Source organism: Sorex araneus, chromosome 4 (genome assembly GCF_027595985.1).
Source record: "Sorex araneus isolate mSorAra2 chromosome 4, mSorAra2.pri, whole genome shotgun sequence".
NCBI lineage: Eukaryota > Metazoa > Chordata > Mammalia > Eulipotyphla > Soricidae > Sorex > Sorex araneus.
Genome location: NC_073305.1, coordinates 175,521,489 through 175,534,993, shown reverse-complemented (window position 1 = coordinate 175,534,993; position 13,505 = coordinate 175,521,489). Strand labels below are relative to the sequence as shown.

General features: G+C 44.3%; 1 protein-coding gene and 1 non-coding gene across 2 annotated transcripts in view; both read right to left on the bottom strand.

The window, feature by feature from the left end:
- The window catches only part of UST (uronyl 2-sulfotransferase), a 379,487-nt gene that overhangs the window by 324,343 nt on the left and 41,639 nt on the right, over positions 1-13,505 (bottom strand). The window lies entirely within an intron of this gene.
- LOC129404651 (small nucleolar RNA SNORA70) lies at positions 5,933-6,069 on the bottom strand. The gene has a single exon (XR_008630024.1). It is a non-coding gene; the product is annotated as a small nucleolar RNA SNORA70 (small nucleolar RNA).

The following is a 13,505-nucleotide window of genomic DNA, read 5'->3' as shown; positions in this document are numbered from 1 at the left end:
AGATCAAACCCAGGTCAGCTCCATGAAGGAGCAAGTGCCTCACCCACTCTGCGACTGCTCTGGCCCCAAATTCTTTATAGTAAAATTCTGCCACTGGGAATAAAATCATATTCTTGCACTTCAAATAGTAATAGTTATGAGAAGGAAAATGGTGTCGGCTGCTGTTTAATCACAAAGGTGTAAGAAATATAAACCTGATCTGGAGAGAACAGGAAATCTCATCCTGACCCATCAAACACCAGGCTTTGACTCGCCATCCTGGGCTACACTGTATGAAATAAGACCTGTGCTCATGAGTCTTGCTCTTTTCATCAGTGAGGCAGATCATAATGAGGAAGCATTGGTTCAAAAAGTTGCTTCCCGGGTTGGACCAAGGTAGGACATTTGCATGCCTTGCATGCAGCCAACCTGGGCTCAATCCCCACACCCCATGTTGTCCCCTAAGCCTACCAGGAACGAGTCCTGAGAGTCAGGAGTAAGCCCCAAGCACCACCAGCTGTGGCCCCAAATCGAACAATCAAAAAAAAATGTGTTTGTCAGATCATAAAATCTTTTGACTCCTTATCTAAAGCTGACAGTAACATTCGGGAAGATGTGGCAAAGGTGCACGTCACTGTATCACTGTCACCCCACTGCTCATCGATTTGTTCGAGCGGGCACCAGTAGCATGTCATTGTGAGACTTATTGTTACTGTCTTTGGCATATCCAATACGCCACGGGGAGCTTGCCAGGCTCTGCCATGCGGGCTCAATACTCTCGGTAGCTTGCCGGGCTCCCCGAGAGGGGCGGAGGAATCAAACACTGGTCGCTCACGTGAAAGGTGAACGCCCTAACACTGTGCTATCGTTCTAGCCCAAGGTGCACATACACTCTAGATTTTTTAATGAATTATTTAATTTATATCGCTTTATGTTAAAAAAAATTAATATTGGGGTACCATGATTTACAAAATCACTCAAAGCTAAGTTTTACGTATACACCATCGTCCAACGCCAGTCCCACCATGAGTGTCAGCTACTCGGCACCAGTGTCCCAGGTTCCGTGCCACCCACCAGCCTGCCTCTTTGACAGTCACATTTTTAAGTCTGGCTGCTGTAGTTTGTCTCTTGCTCAGTGTTGTTTAGACATTTACACATACCTCCCCTCTAAACTACTGATGTGCCACCCGACTCCTGAGCCTGTGACCTTGTGACCTCTCATCCACCTCTTCTTGCTAGCTCCCACCCACCCACCCCCCACCCACGGTGTCTTTCCTTCCCTGTCCTTTTTATCTCTATGACCTAGGTTCCAGGGTCCTGTGGGGATCCCCACTTTTATACTCTGCATTCCCTCCTCCTGCTTTCCACCTAGATACCACAGATAAAAAATTTCAACATGGAAAAAGGAACTTCCAGTATGGGAAATATTAGACTCTCTATAGTCTCTATGTAGAAAATTCTATATAGTATTATTAACAAAATTCTTTTGAAATTTTTTTTTGGTTTTTAGGTGGTTCTCAAGACTTAGTTACTCCTGATTCTGGGTCCAGGGATCACTCTCAGCAAAGCTGGGGGACCATATGTGTTGGTGGAGATCAAACCAGGTCAGTGACATGAAGGCAAGTGCCTCACCTACTCTAGTATCTCTCTTGCCCAATTTCTTTATAGTAAAATTCCACCATTGGGAATGAAATGTGTCACATGCTGTGACTTTTTCCTTCTTTTTTTTTCTCTTTGGGTCACACCCGGCTATGCACAGGGGTTACTCCTGGCTCATGCACCCAGGAATTACTCCTAGGGGTGCTTGGAGGATCATATGCGATGCTAGGAATCAAACCTGGGTCAGCTGAGTGCAAGGCAAATGCCCTACCTGCTGTGCTATCGCTCCAGCCCCAACTTTTTCCTTCTACTAACTATTAAGAAACATAAAGCTGTTCTAGAAAAAGAAAAAATGCTCATCCTGACCCATCAAACACTACTTACCTTCAACGTGGGCAATGACTCAGAACTTTCTGGGACATCTCCCTGCTATTCCAGGTAGAACCAGTCATAACATAGGTAGACCTTATTTCAAAGATGGCAGCAGCCAGTAACCCAGGACAGTCCCAAGCAGCCTATGGACACCCAGTAACTATTAATGTAGCTGGGAAAAAGATTTGGAAGTGACAGCTACTGTTGGCAGCATCCCCAAGTGCCAAGCACACGTGGCATGTCTGTGGGGCATACCTTCAGAACAACAGGTCCCCTCCAAGAACAGTGCTGATACAGCGTTCACAGGATATTGAACAAACAATACGTATACACAACCGTAAGAGTGACTCACGAAAACAATGTAGAGCAGAAGCTAGACACCCAATGGGACAGGGATTGCCCCATTTCAACAATGTCAAGTTCAAAACGAGCACTAACCTTTGCAGTCAGAAGTCACACAGGGTTTCTCCAGGCAGGGGAGGGGAAGGGCAACATTAATGACGGGAAGGGGGCCCCAAGGGCTTCAGGGCCCTGATATATCCTAAATGCACTGCATGTTAGATATGGGTGTATCTGATTTTTGACACCTCAAATCACGGAACACTTAGGATTTATGCACTTTTCCCTATCAGAAGCTGAAAGCTTCCAGTGTCATATACACAACTTCTATTAGATTTCACATACACAATTTTATTATAATTGTAATTTTAACTGTTTTTTTTGCTTTTTGGGTCACACCCAGCATTACACAGGGGTTACTCCTGGCTCATGCACTCAGGAATTACTCCTGGTGATGCTCGGGGACCAGATGGGATGCTGGGACTCAAACCCAGGTCAGCCGCATGCAAGGCAAATGCCCTACCCGCTGTGCTATTGCTCCAGCCCCCTGTAATTTTAACTTTTTAAGAATTATTACAAAAGCAACTCTTAGTCAACGTGGCATATATCCCAAAATAATTTTTTTAAAGGACCTACCTATAATCCCATTACCCAGAGATAACTTCTGGCTACATTTTCAGAACAACACAGGGATCATTTATTCTCACAAGGTTTTTTTTTTTTGTCCTCCTCACCCCCACCTTTCCACAGACACACTTTATTTAAGCACCATGGCTTACAAAGTTGTTCATGATGATTTGTTACAGGCATTCAATATTCCAACCCCAATCCCACCACCATTGTCTCCATTTTCCCAACCACCTCTCACACCTGCCCCCACATCAGGCCCACAATAATTTATTTTATATGGCTTATTACCACCAAACAGCTAATGGAACAATCGAAAGATAATTTAGTAAAAGAAAGTTTGTGAAAACTGTCGCACCTCACCAGAGGATATATTAAGATCTGAGGGTTTACTAAACTGTTGTTGCTAGTTGAGCCTTCATTGTTCATGTTTCGTCAATCAAGTTTCGTTGGCTTCTACTTTACACTCCCATCCAATCTGGTGTGCTCCTACTGGGATGTTAGCATTGTAGAGTTTGGAAATGTGGCTCAAAAAAAAATTCAGAATATTTAATTGGGCAGCCCAGCCTGAGGTACGGCAGCAGTTGCTGGGGTGTGAGTGCCGCTGCGAGGGCTGTGGTAGGGTGGGAACTTGGCTTCCCCCTACCCCATCCCTGCCGCACCCCTCCCTCCCAGAGGTAGCTCCAGGGGTCTCAGCAGGGACCCAGGGTATCTGAAAAATTTGTTGTGGCTGGTTAAATTCTTTTGAATTTAATTGTGAGTCTTTAGAACAGGGCTGGTAGGTGAGCTTACATGGCGTTGGGGTCGGTGGTGGGATGTACGCGTGGCTGCCAGGGTTCCCAAAGTATGGGGAGGTGGGGGTGAAGTCAGTGTGGCATATATCCTCCTCCAGACACTGAGAAGGCCCTCACCATGACCTTTTACTCAATATCAAAAGTCATTCTGTGACACTAGTCTTCAGCAACATCTATTCAAGGGCCATGTTGCAACCTTTACCAAATACGTACCAAAAACTAAGCTAGTAATGCATGTGCGAGACTCAGAGTCCAGTCTCTAGCACCATCCCGGCCTCAAGACACCCTGGAAGTGGTGCTTATCAAAAAAAATTTAACAGTAATAACACTTGCTAGACATTTAGGTTGTTGGACACGAACCTTCACTATAATCAATATTGCAATAATCGTGTCTGATGCTGGATCTTTAACTACATCTACAGCTGTTTTCTTAACACAAATTCCCTATGGAATATCTGGATCAGAGGTTTTGTAACAAAAAAAAATATTTCCAGGTTGGAGTTGGGCTCATTGGCAAATTCCAACAGCTGTGTTGAAACAGTTCCTGCGCCTGAAGAGTTCTTTCTTTTGAAGCGTGCAGAAGAGAGCTAAAACAATGCAGTTCAAACTCAGAGATTTTTTTTCTCTTCATCTAGGACGTCTAAAATAGATCCCAGGGAGTACATAGCAAGCCCTAATTGTAAAAGTTCCCAGAAAATGCATAGCATCAGCTACATGAGATTAAAACTAGTTTAAGCCTGAAGCTCAAGTTCAGAGTGTGGGACAATCTCCTGAGTCCCAAATCTGCAGCCAAGAAGTGACACATGGCAGGCAGTTGTCATCCAGACGGTCCTCGCACATTTTCCTTAGGAAGGGTTTGCAAAGTTGTCACCCTTCAATCATAAGCATCTCAGAGGCAAAGCGGTTTCTGCACTTTAGGCCCTGGAGAGGCCTGGGTTTTGTCAAGCAAGAAGCTGGGCGTTCAGATAGGCAGGAAAGGACCATCTGGGCTCCTCAGTGCCAGCACGGATCTGCTTTGAACTAAGTGACAGTTTCTTGCCTCTTTTTCAGCTTATGAAACTCTAACTTGAATATATTATGGTCCAGATAGTGCCAATGTGCATTTATTCAAGTGTAGAAAACTATTGTTAAAATTCCATAAATCGGGGTTGGAGAGATAGTACAGAGGGTAAGGGACTCAACTTGCATGTGGCCGGCCAACACAGATTTGATCCCTTGCACCCCATCACTCCATATGGTCCCCTGAGCACCACCAGGAGTGATCTCTGATCACAGAACCAGAAGTAAGCCCTGAGCACTGTTCGATGTGGCCCCCAGACAAAACAAAACAAAATTCTACAATGGGAAACTGGCCATTCTATAAGTTATTGTGGGCAATGAACCCCACTATCCTGCAACTTGGTAAGATTGGAAAGAAGCTGGAAAACCCGGGCATCTTCTCCTCTGAGCCATCTTCTGACTCTTCCCTCCCCTCTGGTCTCCCCCTCAACCTTCCTTCAAGGAATGTGCAATCTGTTTATTATCATACTTTTTGACATCTTTTATTTTTTTTTTTTTTGCTTTTTGGGTCACTCCTGGCTTTGCACTCAGGAGTTACTCCTGGAGGTGCTCAGGGGACCATATGGGATGCTGGGAATCGAACCCGGGTCAGCCGCGTGCAAGGCAAACGCCCTACCCGCTGTGCTATTGCTCCAGCCCCTTATCATACTTTTTGAAGCAAGATTTACTTGTCCCACCAACAGCAAACCAAGATGAACCACTTTTTAGCCCCTGTGTCTTCAAACTCATCTGTATTAAACTTGGGGTTGGGAGGAACCCACTTCTCAGAGATGGGATTCTGACAGACAGGGAAATTGAACTTAGCCTGATAAAAAACCAAAATTACTGGAAGGAATGATAGCACAGCAGGTAGGGCGTTTGCCTTGCACGTGGCTGACCCAGGTTCGATTCCCAGCATCCCACAGGGTCCCTTGAGCACCACCAGGAGTAATTCCTGAATGTAGAGCCAGGAGTAACCCCTGAGCATCGCCAGGTGTGACCCAGAAAGAAAAAAAAAGTCAAAATCACACACTCTTGGTTCTATGGCCCAGCAATGGGCAAGATGACTTGTCAAATGGGCCCTGACCACTGTATTACTGGATTTTCCAAAGTCATCTGCTATAGCCGTGTAGAGCCTAGGAGTGGGGACAGCATGACAACTGATAAGAATGTCCACCACAAAACACTGTCTCCAGGATCCTTAGGACAGCCTCCATGTGCAACACGATGTACAGAGACAGTTTCAAAGAGGATGCTGTTTGCAGCCACTGCACGCTGGGCCCCAGGAGAAAGAAAACATGGCTGGATTCACTACCTATAGGGGCACTCTGTTTCTCCTACTTACTGCGGAAACCTAGAATCCAGCACCCAGACATGAGTCTCCTGGATTCACATTGTCCCGTTACTTTTACTTTAGACAACAGAAGGTGAGAAGGATCTATTATTTCTATCCCAAGAAAATCAGAACACCTCAAAGAAGCAGTGTGAGACTTGTTGTTACTATTTTTGGCATATCGAATACGCCACAGGGAGCTTGCCAGGCTCTGCCTGTGCAGGTGGGATACTCTTAGTAGCTTGCCGGGCTCTCCGAGAGGGATGAAGGAATCAAACCCAGATCGGCCTCGTGCAAGGCAAACGCCCTACCCGCTGTGCTATCGCTCCAGTGCAAGACAACAAGAGTATTGTCGGCAAATGTGTTCCTCTAGACATAAATGATCAGAGTAGAATTCATTCTCCCCCAGGGAGCAAACAAGTGGAAAAATCGAGAAGTGACATTCTCTGCCTAGCCTATGCCCGGGCCTTTTGTGAACGTAAAATATGCAAAACACATGTGACAAAAAACACATGCATCCACGTAATGGTCTAACATAGAGGTGGTTTAAAACCTTGAATCTGTGCCTTAAGAAAACATAACAGAGGTGCAATATTTTTTGACTGGGTATGATTCGGGGCATTGCTCAGAGGACCTTCCTGGGGCCTCCTATATGAGTAGCATGAACTCTAGTATCTGAGCTAACTCCTATTAACTTACCAAGTGGGAATCCTCAACCCTTGTTCCACTAACGTCTGGGCTGGGACCTGCCCTGTGTATTGTTGAAACTTCAGCAGTAACCGTGGCCTCCTCCCACTAAGCAACAGTAAATAATCCTCAAGTCTCTAGGCACTGCCCAGTGTCCCCTTCGGGGATTAAAAAAAAAACCCCTAGAGAGAATGACTTTATTGGTCGCATTCAGCATGGAGAGATTGGGAACACATTCTACTCAGACAGGGTCTAGCTGGACTCAGCAGATGGTTCACAGCATAATCCAGTGGCTCGGTCTCTCCAAGGGTCAGTGAAGGCATCAGTCTTGAGCCAAGGCCCAGACTTGAGGGAGAGACATGAACACACACAGGCAGCACTCTGAGGAAGCAAGGACAGGAAGAACAAGGAAAGGGTATCTCCACAGGGAGAGCCAAACCTGTTACAACTCTTCATAGTCATCCAGGAAACTAGGCCTCTGTATCCCGACATCAACCAGGCATCAGCTGTGGACTCCTCACTAGAAGAAACTGAACCTTGAATGAGGAGGTTCCCTTCAGCACAGGGTGAGGCTGAGATAGGGACATATGTAAGCCTTCCACAGTCAGCCCCCCTTCAACAGATGGATGAAGAGTCTTGCATCTTAATGCTATGGGGGTAACTCACCAGAAAGCAGATCCGTGTGGCAGAATATACACAGGAGCTTCAGAATCCTATTAGCTCAAAGGAATCCCAGCTACCCTCGGGCAGCATAGTCCTCATTCTTTTTTAATCATCGGTCTCCTTTTAACCTTGCTGACCCTATAACTCCAGTGTGTCATCAAGTACAGAGCAAAGGACACTGCTCCAGGCATTCTGTATATAGCAAAGGACACTGTACCAGGCATTCTGTATAGAGCAAAGGACACTGTACCAGGCATTCTGTATAGAGCAAAAGACACTGCACCAGGGATTCTTTATTTGAGTCTTGGGCATATTATGTTCCAATCCCTCCACAGTATCCATTTCCCTCCACCTATGTCTTCAGTTTCCCTTCCCCTCCCTGGTCTGCCTCTCTGAAAGGCACTGTTTACTTTTGTTTTTTCCCTCCCGCCACCCACCTTTTAGGCACTGTGGTGTGCCAGGCATTCTTAAACAGAGCAAGGAACCAAACAGAGCTGACCTTGGAACAACATGTGTGTGAGAGGTGTTCAGCTTCCATGCAGTCAACTTTCACATATAACCTTGACTCCCCAAGACTTAACCACTCACAGCCTGCTACTGTGATAGAGTTGAAGCTATTGTGATAACTTGAAGCTTTGTGCTAACAGTGAAGTCACATAGTTTGTGTATTGGGTGTATTCTGGACTCTAATCTGTTTTCAAGAAAATCACCAAGACATGGACTTCATCTTTCAAATCCAACTGTCCTACAGCTCTTGTTCTAATGGAAAAATTTAGAGGGCAAGGACTTAGCCTAGACTTCATAAAATGATCAAATCTACCAGGTCAGGCTGCAGCCAGAGGACAAAAGGCTGACCACTGTCTTTTGGTAAGTAGATAAGATCTGGACCCACTTTATGTGACAAAAAAATGTGAATTTATCACTTTCAGAGAAAGAAAAGTATCATAGGAGTCAGCTCTCACTGAAAACCACAATACCCATAAGGAGAAAAAGACAGAAAGAGAGAGAAAGGGAGAGAGAGAAAGAGAGAGAGAGAGAGAGACAGAGAGAGAGAGAGAGAGAGGTAAAGTGCCTGTCATAGAGGCAGGCTGTAGGGGAGTAAGAGGAGATGGGAGGGAACCTGGGGCTGGTTCTAGGAAACGTACAATGGTAGAGAGATGGCTGTATGACTAAACACTGTATGACTAAAACTTAATCATGATGCAGATCAAAACAACAGTGAGATATCATCTCATATCACAGAGACTGGCCCACATCCAAAAGAACAAAGGCAAGCAGTGTTGGCATGGCTGTGGGGAGAAGAGGACTCTCCTTCACTGCTGGTGGGAATACTGACTGGTTCAACCCTTCTGGAAAACAATATGGATGATTCTCAAAAAATTAGAAATTGAGCTCCCATATGACCCAGCAATACCACTTCTGGGAATATATCCCAAGATATAAAAAAGTACAGTTGAAATGATATCTGCACTTGTATGTGTACGTGTATGTGTATGTACAATAACCAGAATATGGAAAACCCCGAGGGCCCAAGAACAGATGACTGCTTAAAGAAACTCTGGTACATCTACACAATGGAATATTATGCAGCTGTTAGAAAAGATGAAGTCATGAAATACACATATAAGTGGATCGACATGGAGAGTATCATGTTAAGTGAAATGAGTCAGAAAGAGAGGGACAACCATAGAATGACTGCACTCACTTATGGAATATAAAGTAACATACATGGATTTCTCCATGGCTTGGAAGTCGGCCTCACATGCTGGGGGGAAAGGTAGCTCAGATAGAGAAGGGAGCACCAAGCAAAGGATGCGTGGAGGGCTCGCTGAGGACGGGAGATGTGTGCTGAAAGTAGACTATAGACCGAACATGATGGACACTTATTCACTAAAGGGGCCAAGGCATTCTATCTCTCCTGCCACTTGCGTTCGGAAATCTTGGGCCGCTTACCCTACTCCAGGGAGGCCAATGGCGATGGGCAGGTGAAGGAAGAAACGAGGGCTCATCTTATAGGTCTCAGTTGTAGTTTGTTCCAATCTCATCTCCATACACTTCTGATTCTCCTTCTGCTTCTCCCTCTCCCCCTTTCGATCTTACAGTCCTAGTTAAATCCCAAATCATGAGGGATAGCGGTAGTAATTACACGTAGGTGTGGTCATACAATCAACAGAGGTAAAGTTCTCCCCTCAGGGGAAGCTTCTTCTAGGACAGATTCTCATTCAGCGGACGACCCACCTAAGAGCGGAATCCCATGGGTGTGTTTCTCCTCTCCTTGTCCAACAAACATAAACATTCATAATATTAATCATTTTATATGGACACAGTAAGAGATACATTAAGCTTATAGAATTACTCTCCTGGGGTCATCTCAATCTCAGACTACAGTGCTCAGGCCAAATTAGTCTTTCCTATCCCCAGTAGGGTCCTAATCTCATTATTACTTTCGGATCATGACAGTATTTGTCCATGACCATGCTCTCAACTTATGGTTGAGTATCATGGCGCTTTGGCCTGTCCCATTTCAATGCCAGTAAACAGCTTGCCCTGGGTCCATTCAGTCCCTCATTGGAACCCTGCTTTGGGGATGCTAGGAACTAAGGACAACTGGGGCTTAGATAACTGGGAGTGAATAATAGTCAAAGTCAATTAAATCCCAAGTTACAAAAGCATAATATTAACTGTCTTCCTGTGTCTATACAAAAAGGACATTGCTTTAAACTATTCAAAAGACCTAAGGAGAGGAGAAAGGTAATATTTCACTCATACATATAAAATCATGGATTTCTAAGGAATCTGACCTTGCAAGTTAACAAAATCTTATTGGGGGGGAAAGCTGATTAACTGGTTGGGGAAGAGGGCACAGAGAAGAGGTTGCAGATAAACAAAGAAATGGGAGTGACTCAGGAGCACTGTGATGGATGTAACCTGATAAACCTAAGCTCCCTGTGGCAAGGGAGAAAGGACAAACCAACGTTAGGCCTAAAATATTTAGAGCTATATTCCAACAACTTACAACTTGTATTGCAAACCATAACATCCAAAAGGAGAGAGAGAAACAGTAAAAGAGAATGTGCCTTCCACAGAAGCGGGGGGGATGTGGGGGGCCGGGGAGATAACAGGGGGGATGTCTGGATAGTTACTGAGAACATTGGTGGTGGAGAATGGGCACTGGTGGAGGGATGGGTACTTGACCATTGTATGACTGAAAAATAATCACGGAAGTGTTTAAGTCTGTAATTGTATCTCACGGTGTTTCATTAAAATTTTTTTTTAAAAAAACTTAATCATGAACAGCTTTGTTAGGGTCTATCTCACAGTGATTCAATTAAAAAATCTTAAAGAAAAAAAAGAAGATACTAAGTATTCAAGAAAAAAGAACAGTAAAAACCTAAAACTGAGAATACCTAGAAATTTTGATGGTGAAGAAAAAAATCTTTTAATTCACCTGGGTGAGCTTTATTTATTTATTTATTTATTTTTAATTAATTTATTCTTTTATTGAGCTTTATTTATGAATTTTCACTAGCAAAGTACTTTTGGTGGTGCATTATTTTCTTTTAATTCAACAACCAAAAATGGTTATAAAATAAATTTTAAAAGTACTTTTAAAAAACAGTGCCTATGTGTAACCTGTAAAAAAAGGTTTCAGATTCTTCTTATTTAAAAGTCTAAGGGAGATGACCCATAAGCACAGAGTCAGGAGTAATCTCTAAGCACTGCCTGGGATGACTTCAAAACCATCATCATCATCATCATCATCATCATCATCATCATCGTCATCATCATCATCATCATCATCATCCCGCTGATCATCGAATTTCTCGAGCGGTCTCAGCAACCTCTCCATTTGTCCTAGCCCTGAGATTTTAGAAGCCTCTCTCTACTCGACCTTCCCGATGCTGCATTGGAGGCTCTTTCAGGGTCAGGGGAATGAGATCCAGCTTATTACTGGATTTAGCATATGAATACACCATGGGAAGCTTGCGAGGCTGTCCCATGTGGGCAGGAAACTCTCAGTAGCTTGCCAGTTTCTCCCAGAGGGAGAAGTAGGTTATAAGATGTCGCTATAAGGTTATAAGATGAAGCTTATAAAGCGCTCTGGGAGCTTGATTTTAAATCTCTGGATGTTGGCCGTTGATGGGATTTCACACACCTGGGTTCCTGTTACGGTACCTTCATGCATAAGGCTTATCCGAAACGAACTTATGCCTCAAAACAAACAAATACAAAGTCCAAGAGAGACACTTAGCTGAGCAGGTTCTCCACACTATGTGAGCCCCTAAGCCCCATCAGTAAAGGGTCTTAGTTTTTGTTTTTTTTTAAAGGGGGTGCTGGCTACTGCAGGCACTCCAGGACAGTCCCCAGCACCTTGGGGGCAATCCTCAAGCACAGTACGTGCCAACAGTGCTCCATGAGCACAGTCAGGTGTGGCCCAAGTATGAAAAACAAAAACAACAGCACAAGATAAGACTGAAATAAGCATGACTGATTTGACATCCATGAGATCCAAGGCTGATGGTTTACAGATTCATCACATTCCTTCTAACATATGTGCTCACATCACCAACTCTGTCTGCTTTCTCTCAGCCGCAAAACCCCAAAGCAAGTCAAATTTTCCATTTACTCCAATTAATAAAGAAAAGGACTGGAGCCATAGCACAGCAGGTAGGGTATTTGCCTTGCATGCAGTCAACCCGAGTTTGATTCCTCTGTCCCTCTCAGAGAGTCCGGCAAGCTACTGAGAGTATCCCGCCCGCACGACAGAGCCTGGCAAACTACCCATGGCGTGTTCGATATGCCAAAAACAGTAACAAGTCTCACAATGGAGACGTTATTGGTGCCCACTCTCGCAAACTGATGAACAATGGGTTCATCAATTGACAGTGCTACAGTGCAATAAAGAAAACATACAGAATCTTTCATGTGCAGATACAAATTTGCTGTGTGGAAGGGGAGGTGATATTGATACAGGAGCAATAAAGACTGTGAATCCATGAGGTTTCTGCACCCGGGAAACATTTCTCTGGGAAGAGAAACACACACACAGCTGCTGGTATCAACTTTTCCAGGATAGTCTTTATAGAATTTGTTAAAAAAAATTTTAAGCTGCAATTCTAAAGGAGGAAAAAATGTATATTCAACCCAAGCTAAAACTGAGGGGGGAAATAACACTGCCAAACGGATTATAATAAGGTTAGTTAAGGTGCTGTCAGAAATAATAATTTTTTTAAGTCTGGGGAGGTTTTACTTGGTGCAAATACTAATTCACTGGGTGCGGGCTGGGCCTGAGAGAATGCATTGCTAAATTCCTAGGTTGGGAATACATATGCTCAGGAGCATTTCTAGATCATTCTGCTCAAAGGATTGTTCAATTTCAAGTGAAACATCCTGCACAGAAAAGGAAATACGGAAACAAGATTGACCAAGAATCTTAAAAGCTGAAGCTCTACTTTCTTTTTTTTTTAATTTTATTGAATCACCATGAGATGGGAAGCTCTACTTTCTTTGCTACTAAGGGCACCCTCATTAAAATTGTCAAGCAATCAGAGCTATTTCCTTCAGCAACTAAACACTGTGCGGAGGTACCTTTTGCTGGCAAGCGCAGGGAGTTACACGGACTTTGGATATATTATTTACAACACAAATACCACAAAACAAGACCTGAATAATATTACCCCGTGTGAAATGGGGCCAGCCCTTAACCACAGCCTTTTCCTGAACTGAACTGGCATTCACAACCATCCCCTTCAAATGTCAGAGCAGAGCCCAAAATAATTTGCTACAGGCATCACGCTGATGAGAGTGCTCTGAACAATTTTTTTTTACATTTTTATTGAATCACTGTGAGATACACAGTGACAAAGCTGTTCATGATTGGGTTTCAGTCATACAATGTTCCAACACCCATTCCTTCACCAGTGGATATTTCCCACCACCAATGTCCACTCCTGCCCCCTACCTCTGCCTGCCTCTATGCAGGCACTTCTCTCTCTCTCTCCCTCTCTCCCTCTCTCTCTCTCTCTCTCTCCCTCTCTCTCCCTCTCCCTCTCCCTCTCCCTCTCCCTCTCCCT